This window comes from Phascolarctos cinereus, unplaced genomic scaffold (assembly GCF_003287225.1).
Source record: "Phascolarctos cinereus isolate Bilbo 61053 unplaced genomic scaffold, phaCin_HiC Scaffold_3;HRSCAF=262, whole genome shotgun sequence".
NCBI lineage: Eukaryota > Metazoa > Chordata > Mammalia > Diprotodontia > Phascolarctidae > Phascolarctos > Phascolarctos cinereus.
Window position 1 is genome coordinate 175,929,231 of NW_027555736.1, and position 18,776 is coordinate 175,948,006.

Genomic DNA, 18,776 nt, shown 5'->3' on the forward strand with positions numbered 1-18,776 from the left:
TTTGAGTTTTAAATTTTTCTCCCTCTCCCTCCCCTCCTTCCTCCCCAAGATGGCTTGCAATCTGATATAGGCTATATACATATACATTCTTATTAAATATAGTTTCACACTAGTGATGTTGTAAGGAGGAATTAAAACCAATAGGAGGGACCACCAGAAAGAGGAGACAAAACAAAACAGAAGAAAAAAATAGCAAATAGTAAGCTTTGATCTGCATTCAAACTCCATAGTTCTTTCTTTGGATGTGGATAGCATTTTCCATCATGGGACGTTTGGAGATATAGATCCTTGCATTGCTGAGAAGTGCTAAATCTGTCAATGTTAGTATTGCACAATGTATCTCTTTCTATGCACAACATTCTCCTGGTTCTTCTCACTTCACTCAGCATCAGTCCATACAAGTCTTTCTGGATTTTTCTAAAGTTCACCTGCTCATCATTTCTTTTTTTTTTTTTTTGGTGAGGCAATCAGGGTTAAGTGACTTGCCCAGGGTCACACAGCTAGTAAATGTCAAGTGTCTGCAGTCAGATTTGAACTCAGGTCCTCCTGACTCCAAGGCCAGAACTCTATCCACTGTACCACCTAGCAGCCCCTCTGCTCATCATTTCTTATAGCACGATAGTATTCCATTACATTCATATCCCACAACTTATTCAGCCATTCCCCAATTGATGGGCATTCCCTCAATTTCCAATTCTTTGCCACCACAAAAAGAGCTGCTATAAATATTTTTCTACATGTGGGTCCTTTTCCCATTTGTATGATCTCTTTGGGATATAGCCTTAGAAGTGCTATTGCTGGGTCAAAGAGTATGCACATTTTTGTAGCCCTTTCAGCATAGTTCCAAATTGCTCTCCAGAATGGTTGGACCATTTCACAACTCCACCAACAATGCATTACTGTTCCAATTTTCCCATATCTTCTCCAACATTTATCATTTTCCTATTCTGTCATGTTGGCCAATCTGATAGGTGTGATGTGGTACCTCAGAGTTGTTTTGATTTGCATTTCTCTAATCAATAGTGATTTACAGCATTTTTTCATACGATTGTAGATGGCTTTAATTTCTTCATCTGAGAACTGTCTGTTCATATCCTTGATCCATTCTAATTTTTAAGGAGTCTGTTACTCAGCTAAGATTTTTTTTAACCTCTTACACTTTTATTAATTCTTCTTTCCTCTGAAACTTTCATTTATTTTCCAGTTTTTTCCTCAAGTATTCTCATTTCATTTATAAAATCATTGAAACTCTTTAAAAAAGACAAACAAACCCTTTCCCTTCACTTATTCTAGGAATTCTAGTTGACCTTGTGTCTAAGATATGTTTTTCTTTGAGGCTTTGCATGTGCATATTTTGGAATCATTTTCTTCTTTTGGAATTGTGTTTTTGGAGTCCTAATTTCCATCACAGCTCTTTATTGTCAGAGACTTTTTATGTATACTCATTTTTCCAGTTTTACTTCCCAAAGTGGGACTTTGTGTCAGGTCCAGTTTCTTTGTATTTCTTTAGGGAACATCTGGGCCTTGTTTCATCCTTATCTGTATTCCCTGGGATCCTGGTGCTGCTTTCTCTAGCTACTGAATGTTTCATTCCTCAAAGATCTCAAGGGTGGCTCAAGGGGACCTGTAAACTTCCAGTGTACCCTAAGCAGTTTAATCTAGGGTAAAGTCTGAATACTGCCCTCCTGGTGTGAGCTTTGAGATCTTCTGTTTCAGATTTAGGTCTGGATGACATGGCTGTAGATATAACCCTGGTTGGACCTCTAATAGAATGCTACTGGCCCCATCCCCTAAAGGCTACAGAGGCTCAAAATAACATGGCTTCAGGCCTTCTCTTAGTCTGAGCTCTTTGCACTTCTCAGCTGTAGATAAACCAGGGCAGGAGATGAATCTAAGTCTCTAAGATCAGAGCCACTTGCTTCTTTTATCTGCTTCTAGCCTAAGGACATGTCCTTAGGCCTATGACCCCTCCTTGCCATTGTATGCAGCATAGGTCACCCCTCCCTGGGCTCCTGTCTAGAGCTGCCAGTTTGTTCCTGTTTCTGTTTCTGTTCCCTACACAGCCCTCAGGCTAGTTTCTGCTTTAACCCAACTGCTTCTTGCTCTAGTAGACCACCAGTTTAGGCTTTTAGTTTAGTTTTGGGGCTGGAAGGTTCTGCACGGCACCTTCCTGTCTAGACTTCATCCCTAAGGCCCATAGATCTCTGTCTCCTTATTATGAACTGAGCTGGAAAAATGACTTATTCTGTTTTCTGTTTAGATTTCCTGATCACTACTCAGTTTGGCACTATGTCTAGGTGCCTGTTGGAGTAGCTTTAGGGGAGGGGTAGGCTGTACCGCTTCCTCTTACTTTGCCATCTTTGCTGATTTCTCACTTGGACCAGGCTTTAAAGGATGGTTAGGAATTTAAGCAGCACCTTTGTGTGCCTTTCTGAGCTCAGAGGGATGATAATCCTCTCTAAGTGAACTCTCCACATCCACCACATTCTCCAAAGCTTCAAGATATAGCCACAACTTTTAGTCTGTGTAGGTCAGTGCCAAAGGGACTGATAATAAATCTCATTTATAAACAGTGTACCTTAGGAAGGCCTTAGAGATAACTCATATACTTTAGTTGTGGCAAGAGCAAATCTGCCCCAAACAAAGAGAGATTAGAAAAATTTCTTAAGCAGGTTGTCCAAAACTTAAACACAATCTTTAATAATAGCTTTGATCTCACAGCCAGTTCCTTCTAAGGAATCAGGGTTTGGTTTTGTTTGTTTTGTTTTGTTGTTTGTTTTTGGTTCTGAGTAGTCAGGGCTATATAGTACTTTATAATTGAGATACCAGATGATAAGGTAGCTGAATGTTGGTCTAATAAACATTTTCATGTAGGACTATTTTAAAACTTGGCAAAACACAAATATCTCTGGTGACCTGACTTACAATGCATGAACACTAGAACACTGTCAGGATGAAATCTTGTTTTTTAATGATGGTGACAGACTTTCTCCTTAACCCCCTTCATTCTGGCTTCCAACCTCTCCACTCTAAAGAAACTGTTCTTTCCAAGGTCATCTAATCACCGAATTAAATAACCTGTTTCTTTCCTCATTCTCCTTGGCCTTGATGCAGATTCCATGCTTGTTGACTATGCCTCCTTCCTTAGTTTTCTGACTCTCCTTTTTCTCTACTTAATCTGTCTCTGTCACTGTTGCTTGTTCCTTTTCCTCTTTCTGCCCTCTTAAGTGTGGGTATCCCCCTTGTTTCTGAGTGCTTTTTCTCTCTGCACCTTCTCTTTTACCTACTTACATTTCTTTATTGTTCACTATTTTAGGGCATGACTCCCAAATATAAGCTCTACATCTGATAGCTTTTTTAAGCTCAAAACCTACATTTTCACCTGTCTTCTTTGAATTTTTATGTCATTACATCACATTCAAACTCAATATGTCATATAGTTGTTCTGTAGATTCTCAAACTCATGTCTAAAGCAGAAATTATCTTTTCTTTCCTCCCCCATATATACTACTTTTCTAAATTTCCCTATTTCTGTGGAAGGTTCCTAGGTTCATAATTTCTGGTCATCACCAACTCTTTCTTCCTCATCTCACATGCCCAAATACCATGTTTTATGGGCTGTCTTCACAGCATTTCTCACGTTTCCCCCTCCACTCACACAGTCACCAGTATAATGCTAACTTGTCATCACCTTTTGCCTGGACTATGTCCCAATTGGTTCATTTTCTCTAGTCCTCTCTCTCTCTCTCTCTCTCTCTCTCTCTCTCCCTCTCTCTCTCTCTCTCTCTCTCTCTCTCTCTTCTCTCACATCTTCTCCTTTCTAATCTATTATCCTTCACACAGATGTCAAAGTACTTTTCCTAAAGCACTGGTCTATGTCTCTCCCCTACTCAATAAACCCCAGTGGCTCCCTCTTGTCTTTAGGATCAAATATAAACTCTTAGGCTTATCATTTAAAGCTGCTTACCAGCTGGCCCCAATCTTATCTTCATGTACTCTACAATCCAAATAAAATGGTCTTTTTGTTTTTCCTTACATGTGGCATATCTATGCTTCTGTACAAGCTACTGCCCATGCCTGGAATGTACTCTGTCCTCACTTCTGCCTTTTAAAATCTCTAATTTTCTTCAAACCTCAGCTCTTTCAAGATAAGAACCTACTTGACTCCCCCAGTTGCTAGTACTTCTCCTCTTCCCCCACAATTATTTTGTGTTTATTTTGTATATGTTTATGTGTTTAGAGGTTGCCTGTCCTCCCAAAAGAACATAAACTCCATAAGATCAGAGATTGTTTCATTTTTATCATTGTATCTAGGGTATGCCACAATGTCTCTCACATATTAGGTGCTTAATAGATACTCTTTGATTAACTGGTGTCCAAAACCGAACTCATCATCTTCCCCTTCCATCTCCCAATTTCAGTCCTCTCAATTTTAATTCACTTTGACTCAATTAAACAAATTCCAACAATGTGCAAGGTACTAGGCTAGGGGATATAAAGATAAATTTAAAAGTCTCTCCCAGCTATGAGTTAGTGCAGGGTTTTATGTCTTTTGGGGTAAGGGTGTGAAGTTGCATTCTCATTTGAGATCATTTTCTTATACCGAGATCACTGAGATATTCTTGGAATGAATTGTCAAAAGTAACCCAGCAGATGACTTGATGACAGGAGCTATTAACCCAGTCTATATCCCTATACTCTCTACTCCTCTGTTCCCCATTGAGATTACCTCCTCTTGAAAGTAAAGATGGTCCTAGGTGCAAGCTGAATGGTTTAACTGGTTTGATTTTGGGGACTTTAGGAAAGTTCACCTTACCCCAAAATATTTCTCCTGATAGATAGTTCATTATTATTTTCTGGGCCTTAAGTAAGTCACTTTATCTTATTGGACCTCAATTCCCTCAGTTATAAGATGAAGTTGGTGTACCAGACTATCTTCAAGCTCTTCTAGCACTAAAATACTGTTAATTTTTTATGAGTTCTCGATGTAGGTTGAAGGAACATCAAAGAGAATTTCTGCTTGCTTCAGGATCTTGTTTAGGGTCAGTTCTACTTAAGGGTCATCACTGTAAAGATGGAGTTCCTTGGGTTCAAACCCCACCTTTTACTACAGCTAAGTAGCTGTGTAACCCTGGACAAATCACTGAACCTCTCAGCCTCCATTTCCTTATCTGTAAAATGAGGTGTTTGGCCTAGAGATTTTAAAGTCCCTTCCAACTCTAAACTGATGATCCTATAATCTTCGAGGAAAACGTTCCCACAAATGGAGCATAGGGAAGAACTTGTGAGTATCAATAGAACAGAAGTTCTATTCAGTTGCATTATCATCATAGTGGTGTGGAGATCCGAAGGTTGGAACAGGGAATTTAGGGATGAGAGGGTCCATTTGATTGTAAGCTCCTGAGGGCAGGGACTGCTTTTTGCCTCTTTTTAGCCCAGAGCTTAGCACAGGGCCAGGTATAACGTAGGCGCTTGGTAAATGTTTATTGAATTGAGTACAATTGGTCCAGTGTTCCAGCCCTTGGGAGAGTCAAAGGAACAAAGCGCCTGCAGTGCGCACAGATTGCTGCCAGGGGGCGATGTAGCTGGAAGTGAGGCGCGGGAGCCCTGGGAAATGTGGGCTCCTCCTCCCTTCCTCTCCGATCGAGGGGCGGGGCCTGAGCGGGGCGAGTCGCTATCCCAGCTGGCCGCGCGGCCGCTTTTGAATGGCGTTGCCTGGGGGCCGCACTCAGGGGTTCGCGGAGACGCTCTAGGCTGTTGGAGCTGCATCTGAGGAGGCGCCGCCGTACCATGAGCCGCCGGTAAGTGACCTCTCCCCCCTCAGTGCCCCCTCCTCCCAGCCAGGTGCGGAGGCCTCCTCCTGAGCCCTCTGCTGCCCAGCCCCGGGCCGCTCCTGCTGGGCCTGACTCCTCCTTCCTCGGTGCTGCCGGGGAAGAGGCCGCCGCCCCCCTCGCAGCTCCCGGCTCCCTTCCGTCTCGTGAGCGCGAGCGCGGGGCCGCGCGCTTTCCAGGCCTCTGGGCTGGGGGCGGGGTGGGGGAGGGGGGAAGGCGGGGGTCGGTGCCCCTGAGGAACCCGCCTCTGCTGCCCTGGGGCCGGGACCTGGGGCGGCCGGGGCGAGGCGCCTGGGCCGCTCCCCGGGCAGCATCCTGGCCAGGGGAGCGGGGGAGAAACCGAGACCCGCTGTCACGTATTAATTGATCCTTTGGGTGGAGCTGACATCTGCAGAGTGTTTAAAAAAAAAACAACCCCAAACATTTGTGCGTCGGGAGGGGAAAGACTAAAGGTGTTTGAGGTTGGCCCTTTAAAGATCAGTGAGCTTGCTTTTGCAAGTGCCCTGTGCCTACACACTGAATTTCTCTGATGGCACTTTGGCAACTTTCTTTTTTCTTGTGTTTTTTTTTAAGTTAAGCTTTTGTTTTGCCAGAGAGAAACTTGGAATAGTTGCATAAAATTTGCTGACTGGACCTTTGAAAACCCTCATTGTGTATTTTCTGAAAAGTTGTTCTTCTGTTACAGTACTCAGGCATGGTGCCTGCTTAGGTGACTTAAATATAAAGCTAACAAAGAGTTGTTTTGTTTTTCTTTTCTTGTTGCCTTTTGAAGTTCCTTGAAAATAGAAGTGTTCAAGCTAACTTGCTGTGTGATTTTAAAACACACACACACACACACACACACACACGGAGAGAGAGAGAGCGCTTGGAAGAGAGATTCATTTTTAAGTAATTTCGATTTTAACCATTTAAAACGGTCTGGATGGGGCAGCTAGGTGGCGCAGTAGATAGAGCACCGGCCCTGAAGTCAGGAGTATCTGAGTTCAAATGCAGCTTCAGACCAAACACCTGACATTTACTAGCTGTGTGACCCTGGGCAAGTCACTTAACCCCAATTGCCTAAAAACAAAAACAATCAAACAAACAAACAAAAAATAAATAAAACGGTCTGGAATCTCAGTCTGTATTTCAGTAGCTTAAATACAGTGCCCTGGAGTCTTAGATGAAATGTAGTTTAGTAGTTCAAAATATTTAACACAGTTTAAAATGTTTTTTTAATTACTAATATTTAGATTAAAATGCTGGAGAAGTGCAAAGGCCCCGAGCAAACAACGTCAAACAATGTTAAACAACTCTAATCAGAACTGTAATCTCTAATTGGTGATTTGATGTGGAGGAGTTCACAGGAAGAACATCCATGTGGGTTTTGGTTGTTCTTTGAAGTCAGGTGCCTCTGTTATTGACAAATCCTGACTTCAGAACAGTGATTAAAAATGCCGTTGTATTTTCTAAGGTGAATGTAGTTGATAGGGTAGAAATAGGTTAAAAAATGCCATGTATGTATATATCTATAGTTTATGGCTTTCTGCCTGGGTGTGAAACATGCTGTATTTTTTAACTGTTGTGTGTGCATGTGATTAGCATTATGGTTTCAAGATATGCAAAGCCCTAGTACAGAGATTCTTTTTTTTTTTTGTCATGCACTACTTTGGCTGTGTGATGACACCTGTGGACCCCTTTGCAGAATAATGTTTTAAAATGCATAAAAGTAGGTAGGATTACAAAGGAAAACCAGTATGTTGAAATACAGCTATCAGATTTTTAAATAACCTGTATGGGTCCCAGGTTAAGAAAGGAATAAAAACTTTACACCTAATTTTAAACTGAATGTTTAAATATGGTTACATATTACATGAACATTTACATGTCTGCTGTTTGCCAAGTACAATGTTTGGCACCACAGAGAAACTTAAAGCAGGAGATCTTCCTACAAGGAGTTGATAGTATAATTGTAGAAATAAGACTACCAGATGAATAATTAGGCAACAAGTACTAATCTTTGAAACAGCTGATGAAATGGAAAAAGTGATGGAAATTTTTCATTGAACTTGGAGCTATAGGACTTCACTTTGGATCCCAGCTCTGCCCTTGTGAACCTGGACAGCTCACCTAATCTTTCTGGACCTCTGTTTCCTCCTCTGTAAGGTGAAGAGACTGGGCTAGATGATGTTGGAGGTCCTTTCCGGTTCTATATCTAGCTTATGATCTGTGTTGGGGCCATGCAGTAACACTTGAGAGAAGACGGTGTAGTCAGAGAAGGTTTCTTGGAGGCGATAACATTTGAACTGGACCTCAAGGGATAGGTTGGGATTAATGAGAAGTTTAGGGATGAACAGAATGAATAAAAGATCTAAGAATGGATAAATGTATGGAAATTGGGCTTCTTTTTAAGGAAAAGGAACTAAAATGATTATCTGAGTCACTCTGTTGTTTTACTGTTTAGGAAATAGAGGCTCAGAGAGGAAAAGGGATTTGCCCAGGGTCTCCTGGGTGCTATGTAGTTGAATCTAAATTTGAATCTAAGAAGCTAGACATGTTTTGAGCCATAATATGATAGGCAATAGGGATCCCAAGTAGGTTCAAGAGTAGGAAAGTGATATGATAAGTGTGGCATTTTAGGAAAATTAGTCTGACCCTAGTATGCAGGAAAAGTTAAGGAACAGGAGATAGAAGCAGGCTAGATTTGAAGTGATGAGGGACTAAGACAGTAGCAGTGTCATCAGAGAATAATCCATGAGACCTTTTGAAAGAAGAAATGACAAAATTTTACTGATAGAGGATAAAGATGAGCTGAATGACTTTAAAGCTTTTTTTCTGGAGAAAGTTAAAGACTAGTACACGAACAGAAAGATTTATCATGATGCTTTTATTAGTTTCCTAGGGAAACCTCAAATGGTTAGAGCTATGTGAATTATTCAACACATTTATAACTAAGGAAGAAAACAAGCATTTATTAAATGTGCCAGGCACTGTGCTAAATGCTATACAAGTAGTAACTCATTTGATCCTTACAACCCTGGGAAATAGGTGCTATCATTATCCTCATTTTACAGCTGATGAAACTGAAGTAAACAGATTAAGTGACTTATCCAGGTCTTACAGCTAAGTACCTGATGTCAAATTTGAACTCATCTTCTGGATGCCTAGCCCCATTCTTTATTCACGAGGCCATCAGTTGCCCCCAGATAACACTGTAGTCTATTAAAAGAATAAGTGTAATTATTTAGATCGAGTTTTTTCCCTGGAAAATTACATTTTTGAAATTTGTAATTTTTTTGTTCCCACATAAAGTAGGTGAGTTTTTTGCTTTTGTTTTATTCAGTTCATTCTTCCAAGCCTTTTTATTTAAGGAGCTTTATTTTTTTGTGTATGCAAATATGTTTACATATGTTAGATTCTAGTTTCTTTACTCTGATTAAAGAAAAAAGTTCTGACAAAATATTTTGAATGCCTTAATTTCATAATGTGAAAAGGGAATATAATTGTTTTATGGTATTTCTTTTTTTTAATCAATTTATTTTGAATTATCAGCAATCACTTCCATAAGCTTTTGAGTTTTAAATTTTTCTCCCCCTCCCTCCCTGCTTCCTTCCCCAAGAAGGCTGGAAATCTGATATAGGCTATACATATACATTCCTATTAAACTTTTCACATTAGTGATGTTGTAAGAATTAAAACCAATAGGAGGAACCACCAGAAAGAGGAAACAAAACACAGCAGAAGAAAAAAAATAGCAAATAGTATGCTTCGATCTTCGTTCAAACTCCATAGTTCTTTCTTCTTTGTGGATAGCATTTTCCATCATGAGGCCTTTGGAAATGTCTTAGATCCTCGTATTGCTGAGACGGGTTAAGTCTATCGATATTAGTCACCACACAACGTGGCTGTTACTGTGTACAACTTTCTCCTGGTTCTTCTCACTTCACTCAGGCATCAGACCATACAAGTCTTTTCAGGTTTTTCTGAAATCAGCCTGTTTATCATTTCTCCTAGCACAATAGTATTCCATTACATTCATGTACCACAACTTGTTCAGCCATTCCCCAATTGATGGGCATCCTCTCAATTTCCAATTCTTTGCCAAATGGTGTTTCTTTTAATGATCCTGAAGTATATATCCTTTTGACTAAATACTCCAACAGACCATGTTAGCATATTTAGTTATTAGCTTTAGTACTTAATGGAATATAGGGTTCTTATTGAAAAATAGTCAAATTGAGGTTTGGGGAAGTGATTTTGTTTTCCTTAAAAAAAAAAACCAGCAAATCATAAATTTGATCTGGATTTATATTATTCTGTAAGTCAAACTTATATTCTGTACTCTTATAAGGTCCTCAAAATGTGTTTAAAATTGATGGATTATTTTTCAGAACATGGCTTGAACCACTTAAGTTGATATGGGAGTTAATTTCCTGAAAGACTGTGTTTATATAGTCTGTTTTTTCCTCTACCTTTGCTTTCACCATCTTGTCATTTTTCCATTTAATTTATACACTGAGTAGGGCAAAATAAGTTTACTTATGGTCTAGACCACTATTCAAAAAGTGGCAGATCCGTTCTTGGTAGGAGGGTGGAACCTGGATGAGTTTCCCTCCCATTCCTTTTTCCCCTTCCCCCCACTCCCTCATAAAATCTGCCCCTCAGAAATTATCACCTCACTTTGACAGAATGTTGGCATTTCTTCTCATTAGAGATTCATTTGGGTTGAATAAAATAATAAAATCCTTTTTGTAAATGCTCTTGTAGGGGCTATGAGCCTTTATCAATTAGTTTAGCTTATTTCCTTCTGAACTACAAGAGTTTTTATGTGGTAGGAGGGTAATTCAGGGAGATTGAGGCACTGAGGAGAGAGGGCTTTGAGCAGCATGTGGCTTAAAAAAACCTATTGATATGAAGGAGATAATGAAAGGGATGTGAACAGGGTGATCATGCTTACAACTTTGTCTAGAGCTAGCCCTTTGACTCATCTAGAGGGGGACTCTGGAAAGCTAGATTTGGAGAGGGTAGGAGTGATCATCTTCGAGTCAATCTCCCTTTTTTCCCCTCCCCGAGGTCCTTGGTTCCCCCCACCTCACCCCCATTAGCCTAAAGTGCTTCCTGGATGTTATCATAATGGAAATATCCCCAAATTTTAGATTTATAGATTTTAGGGTCAATGCCATTTCAATAGCGTCTAAAGATTTTGTCTTAAGAAAATAAGGAATGCTCTGTCAAAAGGAAAAAAGGATTGAGTTGTTTTCTGTGGTTGTTTTTTTCAATTTCTACATTTCATAAGGTTAGTGCTATGTTAAAGAAGTAATTAGAAGATATAGAATAAATTAAAAGGGAGAAAAAATAAGCATTTATATTCTTACTGCTTTTTACATTCTAGACACTGTACTAAGCACTTTTACAAATATTATCTGTTTTGATTTAATTATAAGACCTTTATAGCAGTGTTGGCCAAACTAATTTGGTCATGGAACATTTTTTTACTTAAGATACATTGGTCTAGGAGTATAGGAAGCTTTTGGGAAAAGGGAGGAGAATCAGGCAAATTTGGGGATAGTATAGAAAAAAAAATAAGTCCTTTCTCACATCTCATTAAGTTACTGTACGTAATATTTTTAACATATATAACAATGATCATATCTAGTATTTTAAAGATTAAATATTATTATTACATACATTTTTTCATGGAGCCCCTAATCACATGAATTAAGTTTCAGATTAATCCCTTATATAATAAATATTAGAAATGCCTTGCTGGAGACCAGTATCTGTATTTAATCATGGGAAGGAATGCAAATGTCAGCCACCAATTTTAGTACCCTTTGGAAGCTCTTGTTAAAGCTAGATAACTAAAGCCACATATTAGCTTTTATCTGTTATTTTTTTTGTCGCTGTTTAGAGAAACCTTATCATTTTTCCTTCGTTCACTTACCACACTGAATCTGGCATTGTTGTAGTAGATTTTTCTAACCACAACTTTAAATCATTTTTGCTATTTAAACAACAGGCAGTTAATTAGTATGCTTTATAGTTAACAGGAACAATAAAACAACAACCACAAAAACCCAGTCCACTTTCAGACACATAATGTAGTCTGAGGAAAGCAAAGTTAAGTCAGTAGGCATTTATTAAGTGCCCAGCACTGTGCTTAGCTTTGGGGATACCAAAAAACAAACAAAAAAAACCACCCTACTTTCAAGGAGCTCACAGTCTAATGAGAGAGACAACATGCAAACAACTATGTACAAACAACCTACACACAGGATAAACCAGAGATAAACAGAGGGAAGGCACTACCATTAAGGGGGATTGGGAAAGCCTTCTGTAGAAGGTGGAATTTTTTAGGGACTTGAAGAAGGCCAAGAAATACTATAACTGGAGATGAGGAGGGAGAGAATTTCAGGCATAGAAGACAGTCAGTTAAAAGTGCACTGAGTTGGGAGTTGGAGTGTTGTGTGAGAGAACATTAAGGATGAAAATGTCACTGGGTGTAAGATGTAATAAGACTAGAAAGGTAGGAAGGGGCCAGGTTATAAAGAGCTTTGAATGTCATATAGTCTATTGCAGTAGACCAGGAATGAGGTGATAAGTGTTTGCACCAGTTTGGTGTATGGAGAGTGGACCACAAATGAGATGTTGCAAAGGTAGAATTAACAGGACTTGGCAACAGATTGGATGGGGATGGGGTCAGGGGGTGAGAGAGACTTTGGAGTTGAGGATGACACCAGATTTGAGAGCCTGGGTGACTGGGAGGATTCTGATGCCATTGATAGTAATAGGAAAGTTAGGAAGAGGGGAGGGTTTGGGGGAACAGATAATGAGTTCACTTTTGGACATGTTGAGTTTAAGATGTCATTGAGGCATCTAATATGAGATGTCCAATAAACAGTTGGAGATGTAAGACTAGAGATATAGAGAGTTGCAAGGGCTGATAAATAGGTTTGAGAATGATCAGCAGATAGAGAGATGTAGGAAGAGAATATCCTGCATATAAAAGGAGATTGTACATATGTGAAATGTAAATGGTTTGGTTAGAATAGAGAGCTGTGTGAGGGCAGTATGTGGTCAAGTAGGTTGAAGCCAGATTATATCTGAAGGACCTTCATTGTCAGACTAAAAAGTTTATATTTTATTTGTAAGCTGTGGGGAGACATTGAAGATTTTTTGAGCAGGCAATTGATGTGGTTGGACTTGTGCATTGGAGTTATAGCATCAATGTAAAGGCTAGATTGGAGAAGGGGGAGAGGCAAGTAGCACATTTAGGAGGCTATTATCTAAGTTTGGTTTAGAGGTAATGAAATCCTAAACTAAGTTGCTCATAATGGAAGTGGAAGAGGAGAGGATGAATGTGAGGAAGGAGATTGACAGCATTTGGTTGCTGATTGGATATAGGAGAGGGAGATTTGAAGAGGAGGGAGTGGAAGATGATAGCTGGTATTTATATGGAGCTTTAGGGTTTGCAAAGCACTTTACAAATATTTTATGTTCATAATAACTCTGAGAAGTAAGTGCTATTACTATCCCCATTTTGCAGTTGAGGAAACTGAAAAAGACCAAGGCTAAATGACTTAGGTCACACAGCTAATAATGGTCTGAGGCTGAATTTAAAATCAAGACTTCTTGACTTTAACTCCAGACCTCTAATCGTAGAGCCACTTAGCTGCCTCTGAAGAGCATGGATGACTGGAAGAACTGTCTTTGGCACCATCAACAAAGATAGGGAAGTTGGGGGTATGTTTTGAGGAGAAGATGAGTTCAATTTGGGAAATAATGAATTTCAGGTCATGGCAGAACTTTCTAGGTAGACTTGTTTAACAGGTAGCTAGAAACGAAGGACTGAACTCAAGATTAAGGCTAGAGATACAGATTTGAGATTCATTTGTTCAGAGGTGGTAATTGAAACCATGTAATGTGGATCAAGTCTTCATGGGATTTAGAATTGAATGTTGCCTCTAACAGATTTGATGGCTCTGTGGTCTGTCAGAACCTCAGTTTTCTCGTGTAAAAGAGGAATAATATGTGAACTTTCTATTTGGTGGGGTATGGAAAGTGCTTTGTAAGCTTCAGAGTGCTACATAAATGCAAATTGTTTCTCTTTTCATTAGAGATAAGGTCATTGCTAAAGGAGCAGTGAAATAGAAATGAAATTCTGTGTTTGAGTAGAGCAGTTTCTATAGTGAATCTGATTGGAGAATCAAGAGATGAATGAAAAAGCATCTCATTGTATCATTGAGGCCCCATTTGAGGTTAAACAAGATAATCTTGTAGTCTATCCAGTTAGGATCATTTTGTGACTTCTTCATATAGCCTGGTGGCTTGGAAGTAGGAATAGAGAAGTCTGATGGTGTAGGTCATCTGGTGCTGGGGATTGAGTGGGAATAGCAGAGGGATGAGAAAGTATGGCATTGAAGAGTAAAGAGCAGCATTGAAGTAGCTAATTATTGAGTGAGATTTGGGTTGGGAAAGAAGTAAAGCTAGAACAGGAGTTCTGGGGCTCAATGAAAGAAGGAGGGATCAAGAAATTGGAGGTTGTGGTGAGAATGAAGATCAATTTAGGGAGGAGCAAGCATTTGGGAGGGTAGAAGGATGGGAAATTGTGGTTAGAGAGGGGAATTGAAAAGCTCAAGATCTTGGAGGGTGAATAGTTTAAAATGTTGGTGAAGTCTGAGGTAATGAGTACTTTAAATCCACTGGGGGACAGGAGTAGGATATAGATGGTAGCTTCTGGATTTAAAGAGTTGGAGATACATAAGCATATCATGATTATTTGTGTACATTTCTTATATCTCTTCTAGATTGTAAGCTCCAGGAGGTAAAGGACCTTATGTAAACTTTGTATCTCCTTCAATATCTAACACAGTGCTCTGCAAACAATAGTGCTTAATAAATGTTTGTTGACTTGAACTGTACATAGAAGAGTAATGTCAGAAATAAATTTCTAGATTTAAAAATTTTTCACAAAATAGAAGATTTTGCACAAAGGAAAATTTGAGGTTATTTGTATACAGTGTAAAGTAGGGTTGATGAGTTTCCTTTGGATCTAGAAACCAGTCCCCAAGTATAGGAGGCAAAAAGATTTATTTTTTGAAATTGCATGAATAAGTACTTTTTGGTCAAACATCTTTTTAGCATTAAAAAAAATGCTTATAGTTAAGTAGATGGGAGGGAAGAGCAGGCACTGAATGAAGGCCTTATGGTTTAGTAGAAAATGGGCTTGACTAGGAGCCCTCAGGAGTCATGGATACTTGTCCCAAATCTTTCACTAGTCAGCTTTTGTAGGTGATGTTGGGAAATTCACTTAAATCTTCCTGGGCATTACTTTTCTCATCTTTAAACTGATTTGGACCAGAAGACATCTCTAAGACCCCTTTCAGGTCTGTGTTTCTATGGCTTTAGGGCCACATTTCCACTGCAGTGCAAAACCTAACTGCTTGTTGCAGATAGTCTTTCTCTAACCTACATGTGATGGACTGGGAAGAAAGGCTACAAAAATTCAAGGCAATGACAATAACTTTATTTATATTGAGAAGTATCATGGATTAATAGAGAACCAGTCTGAATTAGGAATTCTAGGCTTCAGATCCTTCCTCTAACTAGCTGTGTGATACTGGACAATTTGCCTATATGCATTGGTAGAGGGACTTTCTCTACCTTTTATTTTCTTTTTTTCCTATATGAATAAAGTCATAGGTCTGGTTTTAAAAAATGGAGTACTTTATAGATCTCTCTTTTCAGTTTTACAAAACTTGCTGAGGAAAATTGTGCATATACTGTGTGTGTATGTGTGTGACATATATATATATATATATATATGTATGTATCATGAGATATGAAAGGGAGGCACTATGCTGTGATCACTTCTTTCATTAAGAATTGACCCCCTTAGGATTAGAAGAAGAGGGGAGAAAAGAAGATAACTAGCATCTAAAGGGGTACTTTAGATTGCCTCTTAGACAATTAGAGAATGGCTGAATAAATTCTGATATATGCTTGTAATGGAATTATTATTGCACCTTAAGAAATGATAAAAAGGTAGGGGCAGCTAGATGGTGCAGTGCATAGAGCATCGGCCCTGGAGTCAGGAGGACCTGGGTGTAAATCTGGTCTCAGACCAGACACTTGACACTTACTAGCTGTGTGACCCTGGGCAATTGCCCAGTTGCCTCACTGAAAGAGAGAGAGAGAGAAAGAAAGAAAGAAAAGAAATGATAAAAGATGATTGAAGAGAATCCTGGGTAGTGTGAACTAAGTTAGAGTGAAGTGAGTAAAACCAGGAGAACAATTTATCCAAGAATAGCAACATCATAAAGAAAACAACTTTGAAAGCCTTAAAACCCAAGGCCATGACCAACCATGTCTACAAAGGACCTATAATGAAGCATTTTACTCAACTTCCTAATAGATGATGGACACAAAATACAGAGACATACATTTTTGGATCAGCCGCTGTGTAGATTGGTTTGGCTGGCCTAGGACAGCCATCTTGTCATTTCCCATCTGGCTGCTCTCCTTTGGACTTCTCTCTCATGCCTCTAGGAACCTCATTATCCTGCAAGATAGCAGTAACTTTGATACTCACACCTTATCTGTAGCCTTAGCCTCTGAGACCCCTCTGAATGGAAGGTGGAAGGGAGAGCTCCTCCCAGAACCTTCATTCAAGGCCAACCATCTTTTCATTTTCCTACCCAGCTGTACTCTTTTGGACTTCTCCATCATGCCACCCCTATATCTTCCCTGTATATTTCCTTCTTTTCTACCCTTTTCAGCTTCCTTTGTTTATTGTCTTCCCCTATTTAGTTGTAAGCTCCTTGAGAATAGGGAGTTTTGTTTCATTTTGGTTTTTTATTTGTTTCCCCAGTACTTAGCATGGTACCTGGCACATGATAGGTGCTTCTTCCTTGTGCGTCTCTTTTATGTGAGAAAAAATTTCCACTTCTCCCTTTCCCCTTCTCCCAGTGCATCCTTCTTATTCACCCCTTCATTTTTTTTTTAAAGAGAGCATCCCAGCATAATTGACTCATACTCATGCCCTCTGTCTATGTAGATTCCTTCTAACTGCCTTACTAATGATAAAACTCTGAGGAGTTACAAGTATCATCTTCCCATATAGAAATGTAAACAGTTTAACTTTATCAAGTCTCTTATGATTACTTTTTCATGTTTACCTTTTAATGCTTCTCTTGAGTCTTCTGTTTGAATGTCAGATTTTCTGTTCAGCTCTAGTCTTTTCATCAGGAATGCCTGAAAGTCCTTTATTTCATTAATGCTTATTTTCTTCCCTGAAGGATTTTACTTAGTTTTGCTGGGTAGGTTACTTTTGGTTGTAATCCTAACTCCTTTGCTTTCCAGAATATCATATTCCAAGCCCTTCCTTTTACATGGAAGCTGCTAAATCTTGTGTGATTCTGAGTGTGGCTCCACAAAATCTGAATTGTTTCATTCTGGCTGCTCACAATATTTTGTCCTTGACCTAGGAGCTGTGGAATTTGACTGTAATATTCCTGGGAATCTTTATTTGGGGATCTGTTTAAGTAGGTGATTGGTAGATTCTTTCAATTTCCTTTTTTTTTTTTTACTCTCTAGATCTAAGATATTGGGGCAGTGTTCCTTGATAATTTCTTGAAATAGGATGGTCTAGGGTCTTTCTTAATCATGGCTTTCAGGTAGTCCAATAATTCTTAAATTCTCTCTTCTCCATCTGTTTTCCAGGTCATTTGTTTTTCTGATGAGACATTTCACATTTTCTTCATTCTTTTGACTTTGTTTTATTATTTCTTGATATTTCATGTAGTCATTAGCTTCCACTTGTCCAATTCTAATTTTTAAGGAATTATCTTCTTCAGTGAGCTTTTGTATGTCTTTTTTCATTTGGCAAATTCTGCTTTTTAAGGAATTCTTTTCTTCAGTGAACGTTTGTGCCTCTTTTACCATTAGGCCAATTCTTTTTTCTTTTTTTTTTCTTAAGTTTTATTTTCTTCAGTGTTTTTTGTGCCTCGTTTTTCAAGCTGTTAACTCTCTTTTCATAACTTTCTTGCATCACTTGCATTTCTTTTCCCAGGTTTTCCTCTAATACTCTTACCTTTTTCTTTAACTCTTCTAGGAATTCTTCTTGGGCTTGGATCCAATTAGCATTTTTCTTTGAGGCTTTACTTGTATTTGTTTTCATATTATTGCCTTCTTTTGAGTTTATGTCTTGTTCTTCTCTTCTGCCATAGGAGCTTATATACATGGTCAGGTTCTTTTTTTGTTGTTTGTTCCTTTTTCCAGCCTATTTCTTGATTGTGAATGTTGTGTTGAAGTTGCCTCTGCTCACCTCAGAGTGGAGAGGCACTGTCTCAAGCATCAGGCTTTTTCATGCTGCTATTTTCAGAGCTAGTTCTGGGAGTCTGCAAGTTTTCTCTACTTCCAAAGTGGTATGATCCCAGGAGAAATGTAGTCATACTCTCCTGATCTGCATTCTGGTCTTTACCCAGCTAAGGCCTCAGTTTCCCTGCAAATGCAAGTAGTAGCATTTCTCTTGGCCCTGGAACTCCTGCTGTCCTTGCAGCCACAAGTGCTGTTGCTCCTCCTCTCTTTCTTGGAACTTGGAACTGTGACTGACTTATAAGTACTTCTTTCTGCCCTGGAACTATGACTCAGAACTGCTTATGGACAATAAATTTTCCAAATAGTGCCAGCAAAGAGTCCACTGTAATCTGTTTCTGACCAGTTGCCTGACCTGCTTGCTGTATCTGGGTTGAGAGCTTCTGAAGCTGCTGCTGCTGTTCTGGCCACCTCTAAAACCCACTGCTGTTGTTCCTGTTGTGCTCTGGGTCTACACCCAACCTGGTGTTACGACTTCTACAGATCTCTTAAGTTGTCTTAGGCTGGAAAAATGTCTCCCTCTGACCTTTTATTGTTGGTTCTGCTGCTCTAAAATTTGTTTTGGAGAATTATTTTTAAGTTTTTTAGAAG

General features: G+C 39.2%; 1 protein-coding gene across 5 annotated transcripts in view; it reads left to right on the forward strand.

The window, feature by feature from the left end:
* Positions 1 to 18,776, forward strand: part of KATNBL1 (katanin regulatory subunit B1 like 1) — an 89,555-nt gene that overhangs the window by 26,611 nt on the left and 44,168 nt on the right. For 4 of the 5 annotated variants that reach the window (XM_078151310.1, XM_020997123.2, XM_078151309.1 and 1 more), the window contains exon 1: positions 5,658 to 5,801. The exons of the other annotated variant lie outside the window; for it this stretch is intronic. The gene's annotated coding sequence lies outside the window, so the exon portion shown is untranslated. Of the gene's footprint in view, positions 1 to 5,657; positions 5,802 to 18,776 lie in introns of those variants that run through there. 5 annotated transcript variants of the gene reach the window in all.